Source organism: Mustela nigripes, chromosome 2, assembly GCF_022355385.1.
Source record: "Mustela nigripes isolate SB6536 chromosome 2, MUSNIG.SB6536, whole genome shotgun sequence".
In the NCBI taxonomy this organism is placed as follows: Eukaryota; Metazoa; Chordata; class Mammalia; order Carnivora; family Mustelidae; genus Mustela; species Mustela nigripes.
This window is the reverse complement of record NC_081558.1, coordinates 181625558-181646393: the sequence shown is the minus strand read 5'-3', so window position 1 is coordinate 181646393 and position 20836 is coordinate 181625558. Positions and strand designations below refer to the sequence as shown.

The window sequence follows — 20836 nt, the reverse complement described above, 5'->3', positions numbered from 1 at the left end:
CTGTGCTCGCTCTCGCTCTCTCTCTCTGATAAATAAATAAAATCTTAAAAAAAAATAAATAACCAATATATATTTAAAATACAAAAAATATAGTCAAGAATTAAAATGAACTCATATTTTTAACCTGTATTTTTAAATTATTTTTCCTAAAAATGGCAAGATGCAGGAAACTTAAACATACTCTGGGACAGATCTCTTGTAGCTATATAGATTTTATAAATAAGAACTATCACAGATAAAAGGAAATAGAAAGACCCTCATCAACTCCAGGATTAGTATTTTTTAAAAGCTACATGTAATTCAAAAATTAACTTTCGGGGCGACTGGGTGGCTCAGTGGGTTAAGCCGCTGCCTTCGGCTCAGGTCATGATCTCAGAGTCCTGGGATCGAGTCCCACATCAGGCTCTCTGCTCAGCAGGGAGCCTGCTTCCTCCTCTCTCTCTCTGCCTGCCTCTCTGCCTACTTGTGATCTCTCTCTGTCAAATAAATAAATAAAAAATGTTTAAAAAAAAATTAACTTTCAATGGTGTCATATGTAAATTAGATCCTGTATAAAGTGGTCTTAAAAAATCAAAAAGGGTTATTATATCCTTTTGTCGAGTGCAATTCATTCTAACTATTCAACATTAGAAAAAAAATCTTTTGCAAAGAATAAAATGTCATACAGATCAACAAACTAATCAAATGAGGCTTTATGTTGCCAGTCTTTTGCAGCTGTTTTGTAATAGCACATTATTCTGTTAGTATATGGTATATGATATACAGTACTCTGAAAGATTAAAAGCAGACAACATAAGTATCTTAAAATGTATGTTAAAGTCTTACACCTCAGTTTTCTTGATCTTTTACCACATCAACATCATACATGAGTGTTTCATCTTATTTGTATTATCTTATTAACACCATCAAGCATAACAAGTAACAATGTAGACAATGAGTGTATCTAATCTGTTTTATTAAAAGAAACTTCAAACATTTCTAAATTTCAGAATTGCATGACTTTAGGTTTGAATTTTTTTGTTTCTAAACCTTAATATTTAGAGGATAGTGAACACTACAATTTGGTGGAGTTCCTGGGCTTAATCTGATATTTATTCTTTACTTTGGACAATGAAATTATATAACATTTAGGTGATGATAACGTGAATTGGATTGTGGATTTCGTTATACATAGACCCTTGAGCCCATACTTTAGAATGTTGGTGATAGTCTGAGCTGAAATCTCTGCAGGTTGTGAATGGTGAACGGGTAGAGGAAAAATAATTTTCCATTCCCTAGAGTGCTAAGTTGAGACTCAGAGTACCATTAACCTGATTTTCTGGGGAGCCTGAGTGGTTCAGTTCATTAAGGGTTCAGCGTCTGCCTTCAGCTCTGGTCATGATCCCAGGGTCTGAGACTGAGCCCCGGGACATCAGGCTCTCTCGCTCAGCAGGGAGCCTGCTTCTCCTTCTTCCCTCTGTCTGCTGCTCCCTCTGCTTGTTCTCCCAGGTTTACGTGTGCTTTCTGTGTGTATAATAAATAAGTAAATCTTAAAACGAAAAAAAAAGTAAAAAGGAAAACACTTGATATTTCCGAGTCAATTTTTCTTAACTGGAACTCAGACCTGCCCCAATAGTTGAAGACTAAGGAGGAGGGCCCTTTTTATCTTTAAGTCATATAGATCTCTGAGCAATTGCAGATTCTTAACTTTGTAAGGGAGGGGACTCTATTAAGAGAACTAACTTCATTAACAATGGTGACAGTTATAAGGAAATGGAATGGGGAGCAAATTATCATAACCAGTAAATCACTGAGTTTATTTATTTAGTGATTTATAGGTGACTGTCTAGTTTTTGTAATCTTTTAGATGTTATGCATAAATATAAGATCTACTTCCTTCTTTTATCGCCCCCATATTTCAAATGAGTAAATAAATAATTATCAAGAGTTGCCAAGAAGAAACTAGTTCCTTCAGTTAAACACAGATTTATATAGGGTCACTCTATTGGTGGTAACTTCAATTCCACTGGCTCTCACTCTTCTTTCTGTTAGAAGGTCCTTAGTCTTACAGCATCTCTGACAACAAATATTTCTAGGAGTTCTTAGGAGATGTATCATTTGTGCTGAAAAGAAGTTTTAGTTGCCAGAGACACTTCGAAGTTTCTTGTTCATCTACTCAGTTCTGTCTCCCTGGTATTGTCTGCTAAGATATCCATTGTCTTTGACCCTGCATAAGTGTTTGGTCCTGCCCAGGAAGCCTCCGGGCACTTTAGTCCAGGAAACATCACTGCTGCATTTTTCTATGACATTCTGAACTCTGACAAATATGGAACTACTGTGAGGAACTAGTCAAATGTTTCCATTTCCTAAATAATGCCCCGCCATAGGCATTCTAGTTATATCTGAGCCCTCCAGATTAGAAACAAAGTTGAATTATATCATAATTCACAGTATTCTTTGTTGTCAGGAAAATCAATTATTATGCCTTATGCAACAACATCTTTGAGTTTTGGTAAAATTAACACTTTCTCTTTTAAATCATAATTTTCTTTTTCTTAGAATGGAGAAGGGGAAGAATATGCAGGGTGTATTTAGAATCATAAGCTATACCTAAAAACCAAAATTGTGTGCTTTTTAATTGGACCTGATATTTTTCTTTTCTTCAATGTAGTCTCTTTGAGGAAGGCTCTCTCTCTAATGTAGATAGACTGATTGGCTTCATTACCAGCTGTCCAGACACATGCAGTACATTTGAATTTCTGTGTTAGATACAACCTAGCTTAAAACTGGTAACCATATTGCACTTTGAGGAGGCATTTGTTCAGGTGATAAGCTTATGGAATTTTGTGTTTTTAATTGATATACAGTTGACATATAGCATTGTATAAATTTAAGGTATAAAATGTTCTGATCCGATACATTTATATATTGTAATATTATCACCACAGTGTGAGCTAACCCCCTTATGTTGTCTCATAATTCTTTTTTTTCTTTCTTTCTTTTTTTTTTTTAATACAACATTGTTAAATGTAATCACTGTGTTGTGGATTAGGTCTCCAGAACTTATTCATTTTCTAACTGCAAGTATTTACTCTGATCAGCATCTCTGTCACTCCTCGCTGCACCCTCTGCCCTGGTGATCATCATTCCACTCTCTGTTTCTATGAGATTGGCTGTTTTAGATTTAACATGTAAGTGAGATCATATAATATATGTCCTTCTCTGAGTTATCTCACTTAACATAATACCCTCAAGATCCATCCATATTGTCTTCAATGGCAGAATTACTTCTCTTTTATAGCTAAATAATATTCCATTGTATATGTTTACCACATCCTCCTTATCCAGTTATCCATTGATGGAAACTTAGGTTGTTTCCGTATCTTAGCTATTGTGAATAATGGTGCAGTAAACATAGGGTGTTTCTTAATAGAAAAATGGAACATAGACCACTGGTGATTAATAATTAACATGCCCATTATGCTCTCTACTTGAGTCTTAAATGGGCCTTTGGCAAATACTTGTATGTAATTTAATCAAAGATGATTTATCCAGAAAATTCCTGATGTGTTGATATTCTGTGTGATTTACTAAAGTAAATGAGGAAATGGAAATGGGGAGCAAATTATAGCAGTAGTCGGTGCAACGTTCGCGCCTTGGGACCACAGGCTCCTCGCACGCGGCTCGGCGCGTGCGGGGACACGGAAGAAGCATGTGTGCGGCTGACATTGACTTGTTGGCACGTGAGTACAAATTGGCATCTACTGGCAAACACGCTTGCTAACAGCAACACTGAAAGGTTTACTGCTGCCTCTGAGGTTTAAAGGAATGCCTGGATCCCGCCCCCTGGGTGACCAGGACAGCGTGGAAGCCGAGCGCGTGGCCAGTGACCCGCAGGTCGCCCTGCATCTGGACTGGGTGCGGTCCCGGAGTTCACATCCGTCCACGTCCACGTGGAAATTACTGAACAGCAGAAGTACATGGGATAGTGTTGACAATATGTCGTAAAAATTTGGGGTCCTGATTTTAATTTTTACTCTGAATTCAGGATAATATTGGAGGCCTGATGCTTTTAATGTTAAAGATGGCCTGTTCTTATTTTCACTGCTATAAAACTTAATTTGGCTTTGAGCTGCAACCCTTACTACCTATACCAAGAACCTAATCTAAGGTGCTATCTTTTTACTTCTTTTTAGATACAGAACTGTGACATTTCTATTGGTTCCACATTTGCTCAAATTATTATTTAAACAATAAACATGTAGGCTATGGAAAAAGAAAATTTCATATAATTTATCAATATTTCTGGGAAGAAAAAAACTGATGAGGCATTTGCATTATTAAAGCAGTTGATAATATACTTTGGTTGTAAGCACAGAGACCTTAGGAATTGATTCTGATATTTAACATACATAATCATGGCCAAATAGAAGCAGAGCAGCATTTCCCTTTCAGTTTCCTTCTGATCTTTGCATCTCTCTTGTACTATATGATGGAGAAACAATGGGGAACAATGTCCCTTCCCAACTGCCAAAAGACCTTCTTTCTAGGGGAGAAACAAGAGCTGTAATATTTGGGGAAAAGTTCATTGGTGACAAAACATGCTAATTTCACACACTGACTTTTAAGTAAGAAAGCACCAAGCTTCTAAAACTAGCATTGTCTTAATAGTCAATGTTGTGGCAATTCTTGACCTGGCATTTGGGTTGCTGTGAACTGAATTCCTATATTTCAATTTATAGAATAGGTGAAGCTATCTAGGACTTCAGTTTGCTGCATAATTTTGACAGTTTTGCTTTGTACTATTTCCTATACCATTCTATTTGAATTTAGAAAAAAAGGGAAGGAGGAAAGAAGAAGAAAAAAAAAAAAGAGCACACCTAAACATTTCCACAAAGTAATCAAGACTATGTTTATAGGCATGTGAGTGAACGATAAGGTAATCTAATACTCATTTCTGAATAGCAGTCCAAATATAGAATAAAGGCTGTGTGCATTCTATTGCTGGGTAACAGTGGACAGTCATGAATTTCCTAGGAAACAGAACCTTAAATAAGAAAGGCTACATTGGAAATGTTCAGAGTAAGTAAAAAGCCTTTATAATGAATAACTTGTAGGAGTTCATGGAAGAACATAGTCCTAATGGACAATTCTTAATTATCTGCTGGCTAGGGATGTTTGTGTAGTAATGCAGGGAGAAGCCGGAAGCAACAGTTCAAACAATATTTTGGAGATTTAAAATGAGGGTTTCCTGGCAGTGTGTAAGAAAATATTTGGGAAGACTACACAAAGAAATCACAGAAACATAAGGAGGAGGGAATTTCAGCGAATCATAAAGTTTCATTCACTCATTTATTCACCTGTATAAGAAATAATTATTAAGTTTCTACAAAAATGCAAAAAAAATCAGTGTGTTAGTTCTTTATATAATTCATTGCAAGGGAACAAAAGATAAATAATTCTAGGATCTTGTCTGCAAGGAATTTATAATATAGACAAAAAAACAGCATGTTCATAAACAAGAATACTTCAAACTGTAAGTTGCCAAATGTCATAAGAAAGGTACAGAATAACTGCATGGGAGTTCAGTGAAGGCATAATTAATTCCAGCTTGCACTTGAATTGGAAACAGGGAAATCCCATAGAAGAGAAAATATTTGATTTTGGCTTAAAATGAGGTAGATTTTGGACATCTGGCATGGGAAGAGGCATCCCATTTGAATGTAGCGAAAGGCACATAGGTAGTAATATAGTAATACGTAGGAACACTGAATATTTAAAGGTAAAGGGCACTTCATTTGCAACAACATATTTGGATCTACAGAAGTACAATGCTAAGTGAATTAAGTCAGTCAGAGAAAGACAAATACCATATAGGATTTCGCTCGTATGTGGAACTCAGGGAAAAAAACAAATGAACAACAAGGAGACAAACCAAAAAACAGACTCTTAACTATAGAGAACAAAGAGATGGTTACCAGAGGGGAGGTGGGGGAGAGATGGGTGAAATAGTTGAAGGAGATTAAGAGTACACTTACCTTGATGTGCACTGAGTAATGTATGGAAGTGTGAAAACACTATATTGTACACCTGAAACTAATTTTTAAAAAAAAACTATATGTTAACTATAATGGAATTATAATAAAATAATGTTGAAACATGGCAAAAGACACTTAAATTAGAGCTGTGGAATTTCAATTAAAAAAGGATAGTTTTGATCACATTGGGAGGTAGAGAGCTAGGATGACATATTAAGGAGATTGTATGATTTCCTTTTTTCTTTCTTTTTTTTTTTTAAGAATTTATTTATTTATTTAATAAGGAGATTGACAGTGAGAGAGGGAACACAAGGAGGGAGAGTAGGAAAGGGAGAAGCAGGCTTCCCCATGCAGGGCTTGATCTCAGGACCAGGGATCATGGCCCGAGCCAGAGGCAGATGCTTAAACAACTGAGCCACCCAGGCGCTCCTAAGGAGATTGTATAATTTCTGAAGAAAAAGAAGGGTATCCATAAATGGTTTTTGAACAAAGGAGAATTATTTACGCAGGACAGAGTTCTCAAGAGTTGAAGTGGAATGTGGAAGAATAATTAGAAAGTCAGTATATTAATCCAATCAAAATATATGAGTTTTTGAAATGAAAGTAGAAGTAATGGGATGGCAGAGCAGGAGCTAGAGTTCAGGAGCATCGTGCAGATGACATTGATAAGACATAACATATGATAACATGTAAATGATTGTGAGCAGATGAATGTGATGAAAAAGTGAGCATTTTAACTTAGAAGTCTGGGACAATAAAACTAATAGTAAGAGAAAAGGCAATAGCTGAGAAAAACAGGTTTGAAAGAAAATACATGTTCTTCCATTTATAGCATCCTGGCTTGAGGTATTATTGAACCATCCAGAGTGAGCATCACAATAAATAGCAATAAATAGTTAAGAGAGAGAGATCGTATTTGGACATAGATCTCTTATTCACTTATTAAGCAAACATTGTGCTCTATAGGCACTGGGCTAAGTTCTAGGGAAATGATTAATAAGACAGAAGTCTCTTCTATCAGTGAGACTTTTTTTTTTTTAATAGTTTATTTATTTGTCAGAGAGAGAGAAAACAAGTGAGCACAAGCAGGGGAAATTGCAGGCAGAGGGAGAAGTAGGCTTCTCCCAGAGCAAAGAGCCAGAGGCCTGAGGCAGGGTTCTATCCCAAGACCCTGGATCATGACCTTAACCCAAGGCAGACGCTTAACCAACTAAGCCACCCAGGAGTTCCTTCTGTCAGTGATCTAATGGAAGATATATCCCTCTACAAAAGCAATTATATATCAGTATACGTAGTATAGGATTTCAAATTCCACAGAATAAAAAGGAAGAAGATATGGGGGGAAAAGCACTGCATGCTCAAGTAACATTCTGTGGCAATGGATTCTAGGCAACTTAAGAACACATAACAGTTAACAGTGCAGAATAAGGAGGGACACAGAGAGGAAAAAGAAGAGAGAAGAGAAGAGAAGAGAAGAGAAGAGAAGAGAAGAGAAGAGAAGAGAAGAGAAGAGAAGAGGAGTGGCAACTATATTTAACATTCAACAAATAACTTGTGAGAGCTGGAAAAAATTATTGACCTGTCATAACAACTAAGTATTTAGAGAAGTCTAACCTTTCATAATCTTGTGACGGCAAACTGAGAAATAAAAAGTAGGACAGGACTTGGACTTGGACTTAGTGTAGGTAAGTCTTTCAGCTGTATCCACAGAAGATACAAGAAGGAGAAGGAGGAAAAAAAGAAGTAAAGACAGAGTGAGAGAGAAGTAGCTAGAAGTAAATTAGCAACTGATTGTCACAAGGAAGGGCCAGAGCATTGGCTGATAATTTTTGTTTGCACTGGCACTTAAGATAATATTAGTATTCTTTAAAAGTTTCTGGAATATAGGGGTATATGTTGGAGCATAGGGGTAGAGACGTAGAAAAAGTTTTGATAAAAGGGAGAATGGTGAATATTTTAAGTTTTGGCAATAAAAGGAGAAGGAAAAAAGATACACAAATGTCTAAATAGCACAGGAAAAGATCCTCAACATTACTTTTGGAAAATGCAAATCAAAACCATGACACAACACTTCATGGCCATTAGGAGGACTATTAAAAAAAAATAAAATAAAGAGAAAATAACAAGTGTCGTTGAAGCTGTGAGACATTGGAACCCTTGCTCAATGGTGATGAAACACTGTGTTCTGCAGCCACTGGAAAGTAGAATGGTAGTTCCTCAAAAAATTAAACAGAATTACCATATCATTTAATAATTCCAATTCTGGTATATACCCAAAATACTAGAAATCAGGGACTCAAACAATTATTTGCACGTTTGTGATGAATACATTATGTACATTTATTTCTTCATCTAGAACAGCATTATTCACAATAGCCAAAGGTCAGAAACAACGCAAATGTCCTATAGCTAAATAACAAAATGTGTTAAATATGTACAATGGAATGTTACTCAGCCTTTAAAGGAATGAAATTCTGACACATGCTATAACATGGATGAAACTTGAAGACATGATTAATGAAATAAGCCAGACACAAAAAGACAAACATTGTATGATTCCAGTTAGATGAGGTACCTAGTATAGTCAAAGTATAATAGTATTTATAAGGAGCTATGGAGAGGGAGCAAAGGGGAGTTATTGGGTATGGAGTTTCAGTTGGAAATGATGAAAATGTTCTAGAGATAGATGGAGGTCATGATTGCTCAAACCTGTGAATGTATTTAATGCCACTGAACTGTCCACTTAAAAGCTGTTGAAATTGTAAATTTTATACCTTGTGTGCTTCTACAATAACAAAATTTTTCAAACTATAAATAAAGGAATAGCTTGAGAATATATAATTTTAAGAAGAAATTATTAGGCTAATTTGAATCAGAAAGAACTAAACATATTTTAAAACTGTAGAGTAATTAAGAAAAAAACAAGGAAATGGTATGGGGATGTGAATTTTCCTTTTATTAAACAAATTAGGATATAACTAGGTAATTAATTAAGACCCAAGATAATTACCATGGGACTATCTAGTTTATTACACAAGCTGCAGCATAAATTAATATGGTCAGTATCTATTTTGTGTGGTTTTCACTTAACAAGTTTGTTTATTACTCTTCATTTTTTCCATTTAGTTTGGCAATGTGCTTGGTTTAGGTAATCTCTCAGGGAAAAGATGGAAGGAGGGAAGTAGCGCCAATGAAGTCAAAACAAAGCAAAAATCCTTCTGGTGGCTTTATGCAAACAATTAAACCATTAAGTAACAACTGCCCTAGCAAAAAGCTCTCTCCCCAAATTAGCAAAGATCCCATATATGAATTCATTTTTCTCCATAACTTGAGTGCCCCTATAATTTGTCGTCCAAATCAGGATGCTTCGGTGTGAAAGAGAATCTATTAATATATACACGAAGACATCAGGCATAAACTGGCACAATCCCTAAAAATTCCTAATTAAGGTGAATGTTGAGGATGGTAAGGAGTCAAAGGCAAGTATAGACCTAAAACGGCTGTGTTTAAAGCTTTCAGCCATGAACTCATTTAAATGGCTTAGTGTGCCATAATGAGATGGTACAAAAATAATCATCTCAATTTAGAGTGGTCTCTGAAAACATTAGCATTGTTTAAAATTCTTGTTATGAGGGGAAAATGAAGAGGTAAGGATAGTATCACACTAACTGCCAAATCTTTTGATTTCTGAAGAAATGAAAGGAAAAAAAATTTAATTGCTTACCATAGCTAGCATATTGTTTTCAAATAAAATTTATGATACAGAACAGTGATAATTCTATGTATAATTTTTGGTCTGTTATTTCATCATGTATCTTAGTTCAGGCTGCTCCAATGGAAAAACCATAGACCAGGTGGCTTATAAACAACGAAAATTAGTTCTCACAGTTCTAGAGGCTGGAATTCTGAGGTCAGTGTGCCAGCATGGTGGCGTTTGGGTGAAAGCCCTCTTCTGGATTGCTGATGGCTATTTTCTTATTGCATCCTTACATGGAGAAGTGAGAAAATGAGAGAGAGCTCTCGGGGATTTATCTTATAATAGCACTCATTCATGAAGGCTCAACCTGCATGACCTAATGATTTCCCCAAGGTCTTACTACCAAATATAGTCACATTGGGGGTTAGGATTTCAATTATGAATTTTAGGGAGATACAAACATTCAGTCTAGAATACCATAGCTCTGTGTATGCTCAATATACATAGCCAGTTGATGTTTATATATAACATTGGTATCAAATTTTATTTTATTGTTTGGAAGATAACTTCTTTATGCCTGTGAAATATTCGATACTGAATTTTTGACTTAAAGTATATGACACTTGGTAGGAAAAAAGATAATCTACTTTAAAACAAATTTTAAAAAAAGATTTTATTTATTTATTTGAGAAAGAAAGAACACAGAGGAAGAGGGAGAAGCAGATTCCCCAATGAGCCACCTATGCACCCCTAAAACAATTTTTATTTACCTAAACATTGCAGTCAATGTGAGTGTCCATAATCAATACTTGATTATGAGACACTGAGAAAGACACAAGTTCTCATTCATGAGAATGTTTAAGGTTGTTGTCTAATAGCTTCATCTCAAGCAGGGTTCCCCTCATACCACTGAGAGGAAAACAATTTGAGGAGAAAAGCTTTATGAATAAGAAAAAAGGAATAATCAGATGGGACTAATTCCTTCTTATCCTGTTTTTACTAGAAGGTCTACTCAAATAGGTAGGACTCCCAAGAAAAAGAGGGTAGTTGGGGCAGATTTCATTTCTACCAGCTCCATCCATTCTTTCTTTTTTCTCTATTTCTTCCAGCTTTCATCTGAGCAGAATCAGGAGACATAGAGCCCTCATTTCTTAACCTGATGCCTACCAGTACCTTTACAATTGCCAGTCCTTTACTTGAAGCACATACAGTGCTGAAAATGGGAAGAGAAGGGCAGAGAAGGGAATTATTAAATTAAAAGTTACTGATTAGAAACCTTTTAACTCAAGGAGATAGATCCACCAAACGTGTTCAATAAATCAATAATTGTACTTTAACTAAAATAGGAGGCTGTGAAAATAAAGATATTTTTAAGAAATGGAAAGTCTTTTCTAAGGGCACCTAGGTGGCTTAGATGGTTAAGTCTCTGCCTTTGGCTCAGGTCATGATTTCAAGGTACCTTTTACTGAATGAGGAACAAAAACAATGTTAAGAGGTTTGACTGCTGCCTAGGTAATGCATTGCAGATAAAGAAAATTCAGATTGAAAATAGGCTCATGACTAACTGATCTTAGGCAGTTTAACTGAAAATGAGTTAATATCTTCCTCTTGGGATTATTGATAAGATTAAATGAAATGAAGAGTATAAATTGCCTAAGACTTAGTATATGTCATTATATTTTTTTAGTGGGTATAGAGAGAATAGTGTAGAAAAGAAGTTCACCAAATGAACACTTTCTTAGAATTAGGAGAACAAGTTCATTATTTTAAGAACATCAGTTTAAACATAAATCTGCCAAAGATAAAGCAAATCAATAGTATAAGAACATGATATTGAATACTCAAATTATATTTGAAAATGTTTTACATTATATGCTTCTCAGTATAATTAAAGCAACTTTATTTTAATATTTATTATCTTTATTTTTTAGGCAATTAAAGTATTATGCTTATCCAGGGTTCAGTGTAAGGCCAGCCTTTTCCCAGTCTGTTACAACTATGGAAATGACAGTAGAGCAAGAGAGAAGGAAGTGTATTTCGTATTTTAAAATGTATGATATTCTATAGCTAAATGATCACTTCATTTTAAGTTTCTCTCTCAAGTCTCTCTCAGTTTTAGTAATTGCCGGTGAACAGGGTAATGGCATGAGAAAAAAATAAAATTCAGTCTCATCCACTTAGGTAATTTCCTCTCCAGTTTGGATTCCTTCCTAAACTAAATTATTAAGCCTAGTATTGATAGAGAATGGTCTTAGCAATATGTTTGTTTGATCTTATTATTTTTACCAAATAAGGCATGAGTGTGGGACCCATAATTAATGACCATGGACCCTGGATCTGAGCTCTGAGAGGAATCCTCTCTCTGACATTGGATCAGGGCTACAGGCTTACTTCATGAGGAGATGGGTGTGTAGGAGGCATGGGGAGTGAATAATGGAGAGTCTTGAATTCATGAGATGGAGTATGAATTGTGGTGAAGGTTAGTGTGGAGATGAGAGATTGTCATTTTCAGAGCAGGCATGGGTAAATGAAGAAGGGTTATATGTTTAGTTAAACAATGAATAGTACATACTCTGGTCATCCGACCCTTGGCAATTCAGGACGCTGGAAAAATTAGGTCTTGGTTACACCCTGTCATCAGAGATAGATTCTGATCCTGGAAGTCACTGGAACCGCAGTCAATAAGCCCAGAAATGGCTCAAGAATCCTGTTGTTCTGAAAATAACCTGGCTACACAGTATGATGAATCGGCTCTTTTGTTGTTGAATTCAGACACAACTCGGTATTGCTTATTGTCATTAATTGATTTAGATAGTTCAATGAGCATCAGATCTAATATGAGACAGGTTTGTGTTTAAACACTTGGTCTCCCATCTATTAATTATGTGACCTTGGCAAGTTCCTTAACCTCTGCAAGAATCAGTTCCCTAACATGTGAAATCAGGATAATTTTTATGCCAGTTAATATAGTGCCTGGCACATATAACGCACTGAGTGCTTTTTCTGTGACCATTCATTATGTTAAAAGGAAAGGATTAGGGGAATCTGGCCACTGATTCATATATAGAAGTATTCATGTGTAGGTTATTAAAATAATGGAGTCTACCATAACCACAATGGAAGATTTTATACGGGGACCTTTTACTATTCTTAAACATTCTCCAAAGTCTTAATGAAGTCTTAAATGTTATTTATATCCACCTGGAATGCTTAAAATTTCAAATGAGAGAACAGCCAATGATGATTTAAGAGCCAATTTACTTCTGATAAATTTCTACTCCTTTTTTAACTACTTGAATGCTCTTTTTAATAATGTCCTGCTTCTTGCTACCCTACAAGGTCTGATCTACCTTAACTTATTCCTGGAATGACAGTCAATCTGAGAAGGGAAATACTAGAAGTTAATAAGCAGAATTTCAAAATGACCCTCAAGAGCAGCAGATGAATTGTTAATTAGAATTATCACTGTTGCCTCAATAATACTGTTCTAAGGTCTGAATTATGTCAGGACATTAAAAGTAGAAAGTTCATTAATATTTTTAATGCATATCTATTATTTATAAAGCAAGTATGAGCTGGGAGTATAGACTTGACTATATTACCTGCTTCTCACTGCCTGTCATCCCAGTTTGTTAATTCCTCTGTCCTGGGAGGAAGAAAAGAATGGGTATGGACTCTGCGGTCAAAAAAGTTTAGGTTCAAGGGGTGCCTGGGTGGCTCAGTGGGTTAAGCCGCTGCCTTTGGCTCGGGTCATGATCTCGGGGTCCTGGGATCGAGTCCCGCATTGGGCCCTCTGCTCAGCAGGGAGCCTGCTTCCTCCTCTCCCTCTCTCTGCCTGCCTGTCTGCCTGCTTGTGATCTCTGTCTGTCAAATGGATGGATAAAATCTTTAAAAAAAAAAAAAAAGTTAGGTTCAAAATCCAAGGTAAGCATGGAAAGCAAGGTAAGTATGACCTTGATCGGGTGATTTAATTTTTCTGACCTTCACTTTCCTCAATTGTAAAAATCTAGTATAATAACTACCCCACAAGTTTTTTATGCCAATTTAAAAGAGTATTAGTGTACAACTTTAATGTTCAGTAGTATATTTTTCTATGCCTGGTAATGATGGTGTTCTTGTTATCCTCACAGGATCTGCTTTCTTATTTTCTTAATCTCAGTCTTTTTTTTATTTTTTAAAGATTTTATTTATTTATTTGACAGACAGAGATCACAAGTAGGCAGAGAGGCAGGCAGAGAGAGAGAGGGAAGCAGGCTCCCTGCTGAGCAGAGAGCCTGATGTGGGGCTCAATCCCAGGACCCTGGATCATGACCTGAGCCAAAGGCAGAGGCTTTAACCCACTGAGACACCCAGGCACCCCCTTAATCTGTCTTAAGGGTTTTCTTTTAAGATTGAAATAATGCTAGTGACCCATAGTCGAAGACCTCTGAACTTTGGTGATGCCAAGTATGTCCTAAAATAAATCACTTCCTTTCAGCTGATCCCTCTTGTATGCATCTTAAGGTAGAGAATTTGTTGAGATGGGAGGGAACATAGCTAATTCTATCAAATGAATCACATCATTAATACATTCATGACTTTGTCTTCATTAATAATAGGATCCAATAACTGGCAAACCACTGACTATATAAACACAAATGCATGTTTTTACACAGAGGAATTCTTTTTTATTATCTCTTTATAGCACTGGTTTAAAAAATAAGAAAACTCAAAAAATAAACTTCAAGATCCCAACATATCAAACTGAGTTAATTTTCATATATTTACTAATAACTGATAATTTATATTATTTCATGAGTCAAACTTAGTGAGAGAATTGAACAAATTTGATTGTATCAAGCTTCTAGAAAATAGTCATCATCACAAAAACCATGTCCTTGCCTTAGGAATTATTTTCTTGTGCATAATACAGTATTACTGATGTCAGTAGCAAATAGTTGAGGATATGTAAATTTTGTTTTTCAATGATGGTCCAAATTCTCAATCTTTCAAAGAGAATAAAGGGTTTTTAAAAATTATATAAATGAAAACAATCCTAAGAAATATTATCTATCTCTGAAAGAAAACTGAACTATTATTCCGAGCTTGAATATGGCTGACTTAATTAAAACTCAATTAACATTGTTATTGTGTAACTAATGGCTTGAAAATGGCAATGTCATGAACAATCAATTATGGATTAATGTAAAAAACAGTAGGCACTATAGGCTGGAATGTCACAATAAGCCCTAGGGTGTTTTTTTTTTTTTTAATTTATCTAAAGTATATTTGTCAGATTTTAACATGGCATTACAGTTGATTAAAAATGACAAACACAATTTCACCAATGAATTGTTTTTCACTGAAAAACTGTTCCAGTGTGTTCATATGAATTAGGGCATTTTTATCAAGTAATATTTTTCCAAATCTATGTAGCTCACTTGCTTTATATGTAAGTAGGAATAGAATAAAATTTGAGGTTTAAAATACTTACAGAGGACACTATGTTACTATGTATTTTCCTCTTATACATGTAATTAATGGCTCTTTTATTTTTTTATACTATTTGGGGAATTTTTATTTCTTCTGAAATGACAGTAGATTCTACCCTGTTATGATGAAGTTTCATGAGGCTCTAAAAGTTTCCAGAAAGAGTCATTTTTTCCCAACCTTGTTTCCCGTGTTTCCTATATTGAAATTTGTTTTCAAATTTTGTATGTGCTGGAATGTCGGTCCCCTTTGGTGAAGTATTCCACTCTTTTATTTAGAATCTTTGCTATTTTGCCTTAATTAAAAAATTTCTCTCCTCCCCAGTGGTTTATAAATTCTTTAAGCATTGTGATTTTTAACCTGTTCAGTGGTTAATTCTCTCCACATTGTATATATATACTTATGCAAGACACATAGTTAACAAAGACTTAGTATAGCCATGTTTTTTTGTGGAAAGGTCAAAGAAGTTCAATAATGTTCAGGTGTTTTTTGCAATTGAAAATAGCCTTCCTCAGTTCTAATAGATGCATAGAATTTTTGAAGAACTTTAGGTTGTTTAAAATCTAAAACTTACTAGGTTATCTCAGAGTAATGGACTCTCATATGGAGCAGACCAGTTTTTCTCAATAACATTCTCTTCCATTGTCTTAATTTTTGGATCACTGTCTTGTCTTTTGAAGGGTTAATGAATTTAATTGTTTACTTGGGCTTTATGCATTTGTGCTGAGAGGTTCCCTAGGGCAGGCACATAGCTGTATAAGGTAGATGGCCCTGCATCTCCGGAAATCTCAGCTGGGCACAATCACTTGACAAATCTTCATTGTAATAAAAGGCAATTCTAGTGAAACACAGTGTGAAACACATTCCAAAAGTGATCTTTCCAGGAAGGAGCTTAACCCCTTGGAAAAGTCATCATCTAGAATCCAGAGATACTTCGAAATGCAAATGACACACTTGAGACAAGGGGGCACCTGTTATTCTGCTTTGATTATGTCTTGAGGCCTCAATTTCAGTAAATGAGGGAACAGAAGGAAGGTGTTCTTTTGATGAGCTCTGTCCTCAAGGTAATTAAGGCCGAGGGAAAAATAATAGGTGGTATCCATTCATAATTCCTTCCTGGCCATCAGTAATTACAAACTACTTACTGTCATTTTGAGATACGTATAGCTCTGACTATATCAGCCATGCACTTAATTCTTAGAACTTTTATTCACCCATATTTATCTAACCCAAAGCATCTAACAAATTCAAAAATATAATTAAAGTCACTTGGTATAAATTAATTTAATGTTTTTCTTCTTCCCCTCTAATGTATTGACATCATTTATTTCTCATATATCTTTATTTTCTTATCTCACACACCAGAAATGAGGTGTTCCTTCCTTTGATCAAGGCCAATCTTTTCACATTTATATTTGATCTCTTTCCTGTTGATTCTCAACAGGGAGTTTCTCCCATCAATATCCCTTCTATTTTATTTATTTTTGACCTCTAACTCTTCCAGTCATTTCTTTCATCCCATTTAAAAAGTATTTTGTCACCTCTTCTATACTCCTTTCCAAATAAAAAGGGTTTTATTAACTGTATACCCTCTAACTATATTCACCATTTCTTATCCCCCAGATTTAAGTGATTCACCAACATGCTGCTATTTGCTTTAATTTTCCCCGTTCCATTTAAATATCTAAAGTGGAGATCAACAAAGACTCAACATTGCCAAGTCTAGTGAGAACATTCACTTAATTTACTGGACCTCTTTATTATATACTGTTTGCCAAGCATGGCCTTCTAGAACTCATTACTTTTTGGAATTCTGTTATACTATTTATTCCATGTATTTTTCATCTGTGGGCTCCTGCTTTGCCTATCACTTAAATGTTGGAGTTTCCCATAGTTCTCTTGAAAATTCTTTAATTCTATCTTTCTCCAGGTTATTTCATCCATTTTCAAGTTTTATGCATGAGCCACAAATGACTTAGATCATTCCCAAATCCACATCTTCAGTCCAGACCTGTTTCCTCATTTTTATATTCATATATGCATTTATAGTTGAAAATAACCACTTAAAGATTCCACAACTTTCTCAAACATATCAACATCCACTGATTTTTCTCAATCCCTTGGCTGAAATCATTCGATAGTTTCAACTAGTCACTCAAGGAAAATACACTGATGCCAAGTTAAAACTCTCTCCAACTTCATTGCCTGAATTTTATTTATTTATTTTTTTTATCTAGTTTTAGCTCTTTGGGGAAATTGGTCCTCTATGAAAACCTTCCAATAAATCTCAGATTTTGCTAACTGTTCTCTACAATTTCATGGATATCTAACATTGTCTTTACCACAATAAAACAACATAGTCTTTTTATGTGACTACACTGACAAGGGTTTTTTTTGGGGGGAAGAAGAGTGATACTTTACTCAAGTTATTTTTGTATCTCACAGTGGCTGATACAGCTATAATAATCAACAAATGTTTATTAAACTGATCTTAATTTAGTCCATCAATGTTAACTAAGGTTCCCATGTCTTTTCCTCCTTATGGTGGGAAAGAAAAAATAGAAAAGCTTCTGGGCAAGTTAACTGACATTGCATTGTCTAGACCTTATTTCTTTCTTTGTCAATATCTTCAGAGTGCTGTCACTACTAGAAAAAATTTAAGAAATAGTATCCCTATCTGTTCATATAGTTTAAAAAGTAAAGCAAGATATTTTCTTGTATATTTTATAATTATCAATTATTGCTTTTTGATTCAGAATATTTCTTCATTTCAATGGATGGTCATAAAATTATCTTTATTCTTTTTTTAAATAAAAGTTAACTTTAAAGCATTTTTACTTCATTATTTTTCTTGATATAGGTAGTGTTGAATTCACTTACTTTGTTAATCTTAAAAATACAAGGCTCTCTGTGACAAGCAATTCTCAAGTACTAATTGCTCAGAAATTGATGACTTTTTCTAAAAAAAAAAAAGAAGAAGAAAAGAAACCTGATAAGTTTTGAGAACCAAAAGTTATCTAAATTATCAATGAGAGGAATTTATTAAAAGTGAAGAATAGGATAATGTTATCCAAAGTTACAGGTGATTATTGTGTTTAATATAGATGATTTCAAAGCAAAAGTTGTACAGGTCAAAGTTAAATAGACAAGGAGGACTTTATCCAAGGCAATCCCAGTAGGGGACAAAGGCCACATCTAATTCTGACTTTGTCTTTGCTCAAACAATGGATGGGATGGTTTTCAAGGATAGATTGGGATGAGTTAGTACAAGAGTACTGGAGAATGTTAGGGAGGAAGTTGATCAATGGGATTTGTGGAGCACACTTGAATTATTTCTTTGGCTTGTAAATGTTTTTCTTTGTGATTAGAACATCTATATTTGGTAACTGGTGGAAAGTTAGGCCTCTGCCCTTCGAAAGAGACTTGGGGACATAAGTATTATCTTTCTTGATGACTACATTTGAGAGGATGGTTTTCAGGTCTTTGAAAAAGATGATCTTAGGTAGTAAAGCTGATGAGGCTTTTTTTTTTTAAATATACATTTCATTTATTCCTCACAACATCTGCCTGAAGTTAGGATTCATTCCCCAACTTAACCTTTAGATATAAAGAAATTAAGGCTCATATTCATAACATCTAATCAATAACATAACAAAGAAATTAAAACCTACTGCTCACTTTTTTAAATTCAATACAAATGGAGCTACGTAATGTGTATGTGTATATATGTATGCATGTATTTTAAAATTTCACCTTTTTCTTCTTTTTATTTTTCATTTTTTAAAAAATTATGTTATGTTAGTTATCATAAAGTACATCATTAGTTTTTGATGTAGTGTTCCATCATTCATTGTTTGCGTATAACACCCTGGGCTCTGTGCAATCCATGTCTTCCTTAATACCCACCAGACTTGCCCTCCCTTCTAATTATTCCCAGAGTGCACAGTCTCTCATGGTTCATCTCACACTCTGATCTCCGCCCTTCATTTTTCCCTTCCTTCTCCTTATGTCTTTATGTTTTGCAAATAAGTGAAACTATATGATAACTGACTTTCTCTGCTTGACTTATTTCACTCAGCATAATCTCCTCCAGTCATATCCATGCTGATGCAAAAGTTAGGTATTCATTCTTTCTGATGGCTGAGTAATATTCCATTGTGTATATGGACTGCTTCTTCTTTTTCTTCTTCTTCTTCTTTGACTACATCTTCTTTATCCATTCGTCTTTTAAAGGGCATCTTGGCTCTTTCCACAGTTGGCTATTGTGTACATTGCTTCTGTGCATATGGGGCGCATATGGCCCTTCTTTTCACCACATCTGTATCTTTGGGGGTAAATACCCAGTAGTGCAATTGCAAGGTCATAGGGCAGCTCTATTTTTCATTTTTAAGGAACCCCCATACTATTTTCCAAAGTGGCTTCACCAACTTGCATTTCTACCATCAGTGTAAGAGGGTTATTTTTTCTTCATAACTTCAACAGTTGTTTCTTGCCTTGTCAATTTTTGCCATTCTAATTGGTGTAAGTTGGTATCTCACTGTGGTTTTGATTTGTATTTCCCTGATGGCTAGTGATATTGAACACTTTTTCATGTGTCTGTTAGCCATTTGTATGTCTTCTTTGGAGAAGTGTCTGTTCATGTCTTCTACCCATTTTTTGACTTGATTACTTGTTTTTTGGGTATTGAGTCTGAGAAGTTCTTTATAGTTCTTGGATATCAGTCCTTTGTCTGTAGTGTCATTTGCAAATATCTTCTCCTATTCCGTGGATTGCCTCTTTGTTTCCCCTTCCATGCAGGTAAGTCTTTTAAAAGGTTTGTAAATCTCAAAGGGACAGAAAAATAATTTTAAATTACAAGATTTCTAAAGAAAATCTTAATTTTTTTTTTTTTAAAGGAGGTCAAATCCAAAGTATAGTAAATCTGAGGAAAACATTTAGGTGGTCTTGGTTAATGAACACTTTGAGAATATCCAAATTTTATAGATACATGTGAAGTAGAAGACTATATCTGCAGTTTCATTTTGTAATGAAATCTGCATCAGAGTAACAGAGCATAACACACCAGTTAGGAGGAAAGCCACATGATGAACCAATTTACATTAATGAAGAAATGGCAGTGTAACATTTCATATAAGTTTGCATATTTTTAAAAAAGTTCATGTAGTTCACGTAGGTGATCCCATAATGGATATGACAACGTTAAAAAAAAAAGTAATTTCAGAGGAATGGGAAAACATGCATAATCTTACATGTGTGGGAACTCTGAAGTCACTTTACCTAGACATCTGCTTCTATGGTTTATCTATTGTCTATATCATTGAAATAAAGGTGGTTTTCCAATTTTGAAATTTCTCAAGAAAATTTCTCCAAAAATCTATAAAAATTTTGAAGGGAAAGATACCTTAGCTGAACTAAAATAATTACTTAAGAGGTGCCTGGGTGGCTCAGTGTTTAAAGCATCTGTCTTTGGCTCAGGTCATGATCCCAGGGTCCTGGGATTGAGCCCCTACACTGCTCAGCAGGAAGCCTGCTTCTCCCTCTCTCACCCTGCTTGTATTCCCCCTCTCACAGTGTCTCTCTCTTTCAAATAAATAAATAAAATCTTTAAAAAAATGATTAGTCGGGGGCTAATAATTTCATCTTTCCTTTACCC

At 35.0% G+C, this 20836-nt stretch overlaps 1 protein-coding gene and 1 pseudogene across 3 annotated transcripts in view; one reads left to right on the top strand and one right to left on the bottom strand.

Annotated features, from left to right (window-relative positions):
- The window catches only part of CADM2 (cell adhesion molecule 2), a 1101138-nt gene that overhangs the window by 150223 nt on the left and 930079 nt on the right, over nucleotides 1-20836 (top strand). The gene's annotated exons all lie outside the window — the stretch shown is intronic.
- Nucleotides 12413-20836, bottom strand: part of LOC132012564 (large ribosomal subunit protein eL8-like) — a 70648-nt pseudogene continuing 62224 nt past the window's right edge.